The sequence below is a fragment of the Danio rerio genome, chromosome 24 (assembly GCF_049306965.1).
Source record: "Danio rerio strain Tuebingen ecotype United States chromosome 24, GRCz12tu, whole genome shotgun sequence".
NCBI classification, from domain to species: Eukaryota; Metazoa; Chordata; class Actinopteri; order Cypriniformes; family Danionidae; genus Danio; species Danio rerio.
Window position 1 is genome coordinate 14,707,501 of NC_133199.1, and position 8,915 is coordinate 14,716,415.

The following is an 8,915-nucleotide window of genomic DNA, read 5'->3' on the forward strand; positions in this document are numbered from 1 at the left end:
CAGGATGACAGGATGCTCACATGGCAGTTGTCAGTCGTTTGATGAAAAACAAATGAGAATGGCTTCAAGCATGAGCACATTTTTGGTCTGAGCAAGAAATGATACTCTTTCATTCAGTATCATCAAGTTTGTCACGGGGGCATAAATGAAAGGTTAGCGAACGAAAAGACAGAATTTGTGTCCATATAATAATAGTAATTTTGTATCTGTCATCTGTTTGCACACAGTGTGAGATATTACCTGCAGTATTGTTCCAAAATTAAAAACGAAACGCCAAAAATCATATATGGCGTCATGACAAACAAACTGTTATTGAGTGAAACGCTGGAGGAGTCTAGCGTTGTATGCTGACGTCATGACTTTAAAGGAATTATGTGCTGTAACATGTAAAACAGAATCATAAAAGGAACATTAAAAAAGCAAGTCGTGTAAACACCTTAATCATATTACAAATAATCAGTTTACTAATGTCCATGTAAACTTTGTCACTGTCTGTAAGAGACTCAGGAAAACCATCCATGACAGGACAAAATTCAGGAAAAGCAACTATGACAGAACAAGACTCTGGAATGAAGGAGTAAGAGACTCAGCATCAATTAAATTCATAGTCTAAGAACTGGCAAAGTGACTCATCACTAATTAAAACACAACACTAAATTTAAGTAAATCTTTTAGTCGAAAGAAATTAATTAATGCAGAATTCAGGAAATTGAAAAATAGGTCCCTGAAGTCCTTGATGGTTGGTCCCCAAGGGGGGATGCATCCTTTTAAAGACGGGTGCTTTTGTCTACTAGAGTTATTTTGGTCAGGCGTTCTGCTATAAAAGAATGAAAAAACTGGTGGATTCCATTTATATTGATTAAAAAACAAATAAGTACAGAGTAATCTGATAACTAAAAAACAGAAGCAGGAATATTAAACGATTAATGACAGAGAAAACCAAAAGAGGATTGAATATACGCTCACTGGCTTTATTAGTTACATCTGCTTGTAAGCAATAATTTCTAATTAGCCAATCACATGGCAGTAACTAGACATGGTCAAAACGATCTGCTGCTGTTCAAACCGAGCATCAGAAAGGGGAAGAAAGGTGATATAAGTGACTTGGAATGGCTGTATGTGCCAGACAGGCTGATCTGAGTATTGCAGTAACTCCTGATCTACTGGGATTTTCACGCACAACCATCTCTAGGGTTTACAAAGAATGGTCAGAAAAAGAGAAAATATCCAGTGAGTGGCAGTTCTGTGGATGCCTTGTTGATGCCAGAGGTCAGAGAAGAATGGCCAGACTGGTTTGAGCTCATAGAAAGGCAACTGTAACTCAAATAACCACTCATTACAACCGAGGTATGCAGAAGAGCATGTCTGAACACACAACACGTCCAACCTTAAGGGGGATAGCTACAGCAGCAGAAGACCACACCGTGTCACTCCTGTCAGCTAAGATCCGGAAACTGAGGCTACAATTTGCACAGACTTAAAATAAAGCAATAGAAAGTTGGAGAAACGTTGCCTGGTCTGATGAGTATCGATTTCTGCTGTGACATTCAGATTATAGGCTCAGAATTTGGCATCAACAACATGAAAGTATAGATCCATTCTGCCTTGTATCAACGGTTCATGCTGGGGGTGTAATGGTGTGGGGGATATTTTCTTGGCACACTTTAGATCCATTAGTACTAATTAAGCATTGTTTCAACACCCCAGCCTACCTGAGTATTGTTACTGATCATGTCCATCTCTTTATGACCACAATGTACCCTTCTTCTGATGGCTCCTTTCAGGAGGATAATGCACAATGTTATAAAGCGGGAATCATCTCAGACTGGTTTCTTGAACATGACAATGAGTTCACTGGACTTAAATGGCCTTAACAGCCACCAGATCCCAATCCAATAGAGATTTTTTGGGATGTGGTGGAACGGGAGATTTGCATTATGGATGTGAAGCCGACAAATCTGCAGCAACTGCGTGATGCTGTCATGTCAATATGAACCTAAATCTTGAAGGATTATTTCCAGTACCTTGTTGAATCTATTCCACAAAGGATTAGGGCCATTCTGATGGCAAAAGCGGGTCCAACCCGGTACTAGTAATGTGGGTCACACTTTATTTTGATGGTCTGTTTGGTAAATTTAGGTTACATTGCATTTACATGCCAACTGATTCTCAGTAGATTATAAGTAGGCTGTTAGTTAAGGGTTAGGGTTAGTGTATAATTATAAACAGGCAAGTCTGCACTGATATGGCATTTTGACACACATTCTTGTTGTGTTATAGACAACCAACCTTTCACACTCCATGTCGCTTTCTGAATGGTGATGTGTGAGATACAGCTAAGGGGGTGGAACTATCGACCAACTGTAGAAATGACCTATAATTTACCTACTTTCATATAGGGCATCTTGAGGCAACCTAGATGCATATAGGTTGTTACTGTGATGTTGCAACTTCCCTGTCACACATGATAAAAATTAACAATAATTTTTTTTGTCATCATTTAAAATGCAGTAAATGGATAAACATTTATTTGTCTTCCAATGACCTCTACTTATTAAAAACTGCTGTACTAGGCTGTGACTGTCTCAAACATAGTTTGAGTGTGTAAAGGACAAGCCAAAGCTGTACAACCATGATCTTCGATCCCTCAGGCGGCACTGCATCAATAATCATCAATCATCTAGAAGCGAAATACTGTGCCAAAATGAAGCCATATGTTAACAGTGTCCAGAAGTGGCATCAACTTCCCTGGGCTCAAAGCCATTTGGGATGGCCCATAGTACTGTGGAAACATTTACTGTGGTCAGATGAATCAGTGTTTCAGGTTTTTTTGGGGGGATGCCATCGGCTCTATACCAAAAGAAGAAAAAGATCATCCAGACTGTTACTAGCAACAAGTCTAAAAGTCATTTCAGGACCGTAGTAAGCTTAACTGACGCTCTTGGCCAGGGGTGTCAAACTCAATTCCTGGAGGCCCAAAGCCCTGCACAGTTTAGATCCAACCCTGCTCCAACACACTTACCTGTAGGTTTCAAACAAGCCTGAAGGACTCAATTAGTTTGATCAGGTGTGTTCAATTAGGGTTGGAACTAAACTGTGCAGAGCTGCGGCTCTTTTGGAACTGAGTTTGACACCTGTGCTCTAGGCAAACAACAAAATTAGACCTGAAACACTTAATCACTAAGTGTTGTGAAAAGGAATGGCAACATTACAAAGTAGTAAATGCTTTACTGTTCCTATAGTTATTTTTTTTATGTGTTAACATTATAAAAGTCATTAGGAGTAGATTAGATATTTGTTGTACTGTCTGCAATGAAATACATGTCAAAGTAAATTTAGAAATCACTACTTTTTTATTTGTGTTTTCCATACTCAAGCGGATGATTTAGGGTTGTAGATAAATGCTGAAAAATGGTATCCATCAAATCATCTTAAATTCAGAATTGCACTTACTTTGAGGATACACATCCACTTTCATGTTTTCCTGCCAACACATGGGTGTGAATTAAAAACCGCAGGCGATTTGCTCAGGCATATGGCGTAGTGCTGTGTCATACCTAAAGGGACTTAATGCTCAGTAACACATGAGCGATCATCCTTGGATTTCTTTTGCTGGTCTAAAAATAAATCCATACTATAAGTCTGTTCAGTATCACCAAGGAAACAGTCATTCATTTACTCATTCATTAGAAGAATGATTCTCTGTTTCTGCTATGTAAGTCTAAGCTCATCTTCTTCAGCAGAATGAAAAACAAGTCTGTTACCAAACAAGCAGTTACGTTAGCGAAGTTTCAGCATATTTTGTGGACAACAAAAGCTTCATTGTCTGCCAAAAGTGTTTGTGTAAAGTACTGGTCACGTAAAAGTCACTTTCAAACCAAGAGTCTTTTTTTGACAAGTCCATGTGACCAAATTAAAGGCGTTGCAAAATCTTCAATCTCTTGGGGAAAAAAGAGAAGTCAGTGTTGCTGCAGGGTCAAATTTTCCCACACGATTGTGTTCTTTTTGAAAATGCAGTTTTAGGAAAAAATAAATGAAGTTGTGGGGTGTTTGCTTTGGGCTACTTTCGTAACATTGCCTCTACTACTAAAATGATTCTTTCTCAATACAACATAAAACTGAAACTGCATTTTTTTTCTCAATGGACATTAATACTAGAATACATGCCTGACAACCCAAATACACATATAAAATGATTGTCAGTTGTGCACATATGAGAAAGGTAGAAGTGTTGGCTGGTGTGCGGAAAGTCAGTCAGTACTTTAACATCTATACAGTATCAACAAGTATTTGTATCACAAAATATCAGAGAAAAATGGTAAACATTTCTCTCTATGGGGATCCAGCAATTAACTGATCGAACAAGGAAGAAAGGGCTAATTTATATTTTGGGTGGGTTTTGTATGACCGCACTCGCTGACAGTATAGTGTCCCCTTCACTATACTGGGGCATTAGGACATACACAGACTAGCATCCCCTACTGGCCTCACTAATACCACGTCCAACAGCAACCTTTGTTTTCCCATGATGTCTCCCATCCAGATACTGACCAGGCTCACCCCTTGGGCTCCAGGGTGATATGGCTGTGTGTACAATACATGTATTGCAAGGTGCTAAAATACTCAGATAATAACATATTTAAAAAATGTATTCAACAGCCTGTAAAATAAATAAATATATATACTAAATTCATTCTCTTGAATGCGAGTACTTTGGAAACATGTTAAACTTGGAACACCTTGAAAAAAGCAGTGTTAAAATGAAAGCTAACAATGACAATGTGCTAAAATCTCAAGCTATTCAGCTATTCCATCAAAACAACAGAAAGCTATTTGTTAAAAACATTTAGAACATCTTAGCAAATGTACAGCAATTGCTAAAACATTCATGACTGTAACCATTGGCTAGTCTCTAAACAGCACCTAACAAATACATAAGCAGCTATAGCAAATGTTAGAAACCCCTGAAGATGACAGTGAATGTGCTAAAAACAAATGCTACCACGGTGTGCTAAAATTACTCATACCACCTTATGAAAACCACTCATGTGCTTACACTAGCAAATGTAGAGAATGTGCTAAAATCACACTTAGTGCACTTAGTAGTCACATAATCCACTTAAAGCATCTTAGCAAAATAGAAAGGTGCTAAAATCTCCTTAGCAAGGTTAGCTATAACATATCAAACATGCAGCAAATTTATGGTAAAAACACCCTAAACAAAAGTAAGCAACTATCTAAAACCACAGAAAACTTGGAAAACTTTAGAAAATGAATAACAATGTGCTAAAAACAAATACACTAGCAATAGCAGAGTGCTAAAATCACACAGATCACTTCAGCACAGCAATAGCAGAGTCAAACACTGTAGCAAATGTTTTGGCAAACACTCACAACACCCCTAGTGCTGTTGTAGTTTTGCAAAAGCAAGCCTTCTGAATTACTTTACAACATAAAGAAATGTAGTTTATATGATTTTGTGATTCCTGTATATTTCTTTATTGAAGACACTAACCAGTCTCACTGACTAACACAATAGAGGCTTTTGTAAATATTGATATCAATTAATGCATTAACATGGAAGCAGATCTTCATTCACTGTGAGCAAAATGGCTGATGGATTAATGATATATTTCCCATTGAATGACCTCTTTTCGTTATATAACTACCTCTATTCACTTTACTGATAGGTATTTAACATGTTACGTGTAGTTTTAACCTTAACCCTGCCTCATCTGCAGCAAGGTCATTTCTTTTTACCATAAATGAATTAAATATATTGATGACATTAAGTATATAAGTGTTACGCTGTGGAAAGCTTCTAGAATCATCCGTTAGAATAGCTGGGTCCTGTATGACCCACATAAATCTTTTTTTTTTTTTTTTGCTATAGGGAAACAAAGTTGATTGATTTTTCCACCAGTATTAATTGTTATTGACCCTTTTCCAGTTAAATTATGGTTATATTACTCCGCTGAGTGAAAGGAAGAAGAAATCCATCTCCATGTGCAAGAAGCATTTCATCCAGTGTTTTCAAAGCTCTGAATTTCTGGTACTGTGGAGTTTAATTATTTTCTTGGTGTGAAGCTGCTTTAGTGGATTGATCCTATCTGACAGTTACTGCAGCTGCGGGAGGTTTGATGTGTCAATATTTCTCTGCCTGTATTAACACTCCTCTCTGTACAGACATTAGTCAGGCCAATTAAACAGGTTCAAACACGGCTGATGTCTGGACCTTAAGGGAAAGTTCACTGTATGGAAATTTGCTGTTCATTTACACAACCTCAAAACATCCAAGGATAGCAAAATTTAGATGTTTAGTAGAATATTAAAGTCTGCATGACCCTGAAGCTGCAACTGTTTTTTTTTCTTTTCTTTTTTTCTTTTCCGATTGTGCAGAAGTTCCTAACCTTCTCAGCCTTCTATATTGAGGTCAAAATTATTAGCCTCCTGTTTATTTTTTCCCCCAATTAATTTCTGTTTAAGGGAGAGATAAGTTTTTCAACACATTTCTAAAAGTTTTAATAACTGATTTCTTTTTTAGGAGTTTTCACCTTTATTCACAGGACAGTGAAGATTTACAGACAGGAATGTGTTGGGAGCAGAGATAGGGAACAGATCGGCAAAGGACCTTGAGTCAGGAATCGAACTCGGGTTGCACCTGGGTGATATGTGACAACGCTCTAACCACTAGGCTATTGACACTGATAATAACTCATTTCTAATTACTGACTTATTTTATCTTTGCCATGATGACGGTAAGTATTATTTTAACAAATATTTTTCAAGCCAGCTTAAAGTTAAAGGCTTAAATAGGTTAATTAGGATAACTAGACAGGTTAAGGTAATTAGGCAAGTTATTGTATAACTATGGTTTGTTCTGTAGACTATCGAAAAAATATATAGCTTAAAGGGGATAATAATTTTGACCTTAAATTGGGTTTCAAAAATTTAAAACTGCTTTTATTCTTGCCGAAATAAAACAAATAAGACTTTCTCCAGAAGAAAAAATATTATCAGACACACAGTGAAAATTTCCTTGCTCTGTTAAACATCATTTGGAAAATATTTAAAAAGACAGGCTAATAATTCTGACTTCAACTATATATATATATATATATATATATATATATATATATATATATATATATATATATATATATATATATATATATATATATATATATATATAGAACTGCCTTAATCCTTCATTGCATTGACTCAACAAGCTACTGGAAATATTCCTCAGAGATTTGGGTTCATATTGACATGATAGCATCACACAGTTACTGCAGATTTGTCGGCTTCACATCCATAATGCAAATCTTCCATTCCACCACATCCCAACAGTGCTCTGTTAGATTGAGCTCTGGTGACTGTGGAGGCCATTTGATACTGTGAACTCATTGTCATGTTTAAGAAACCAGTTTGAGATGATTTGCACTTTATGACTTGGCGGATTATACTGCTGGAATTAGCCATCAGAACACTGGTACAGTGTGGTCATAAAGGGATGGACATGGTTAGCAAGAATACTCAGGTATGCTGTGGTGTTGACTCAATGCTTAGTTGGTACTAATAGGTCCAAAGTGTGCCAAGAAAATATCCCCCCCACCATTACACCACCAGCAGCCTAAACCGTTGATACAAGGCAGAATGATCCATGTTTTTTTGTTATTGACGCCAAATTCTGACCCTACCATGCGAATGTCGCAGGAGAAATCGAGTATCATCAGACCAGGCAACGTTTCACCAATCTCCTTTTGTCCAATTTTGGTGAGCCTGTACCAATTGTAGCCTCAGTTTATTGCTCTTAGCTAACAGGAGTGGCACCCGACGTGGTCTTCTGCTGCTGTAGCCCATCCGCCTCAAGTTGTGCCTTCAGAGATGCTCTTCTGCATACCTCGATTGTAACGAGTGGTAATTTGAGTTACTGTTGCCATCTATCAGCTCGAATCAGTCTGGCCATTCTCCTCTGACCTCTGGCATCAACAAGGCTTGTGTGCCCACAAATCTGCCACTCACTGGATATTTTCTCTTTTTCTGGCCATTCTCTTCTCCCCTGGAGATGGTTGTGCTTGAAAATCCTAGTAGATCAGCAGTTTCTGAAATACTCAGATTAGCCTGTTTGGCACCTACAACCACGTGCCACGTTCAAAGTCACTTAAATCAACTTTCTTCCCCTTTCTGATGCTCAGTTTGGACTGCAGCAAATCATCTTTACCAAGTCTACATGCCTAAATGCATTGAGTTGCTGCCATGTGATTGGCTAATTAGAAAATTGCATTAACAAGCAGTTAGACAGGTGTAGCTAATGAAGTGGCACCTAATAAAGTATTTATACTGTAATAAAATACTTTGAATAATCTGTTGTGGCAAATCTAGTTAATGTGATAATAAAACTATAGTACTAAAGTAAAATTTTCCCAATACTGTACAATCTTATATACTGTATATAATATACCATATGCCACTGTTAACTGTAGTAAAAACTAAAATATACTACAGTATTTATTAGTTTTTTTTATCAGTTCACGGTTGATAATACTACAATATCTTGTAGCATTCATTAACAAAGAATACTTTACTACTTTTGTAGTGGTACTACAATACTACTAAAAATACTATATAATCCTGAGGTGTTTCAAATATACAACAGTATTTAACAAAGTTACTGTGGTACTTTTCACGTGGGCCTTTTTTTCACCATTGACTGTTATCTGAAAATGTTCACTACAGCCCCTCATCATTAGTCATATTTCACAAATAACTCCTTGTTATATTCAATTCACTTTTCTAAAGATGTTATCAACTTTCCCTTAGGAAACCAGTAGGCTACTCAAACTCATAGTATGAGACAGTCATTCACAAGCCTCTCTTCCTGTGATGCATTTCCCCATGATGCAAACTTACTT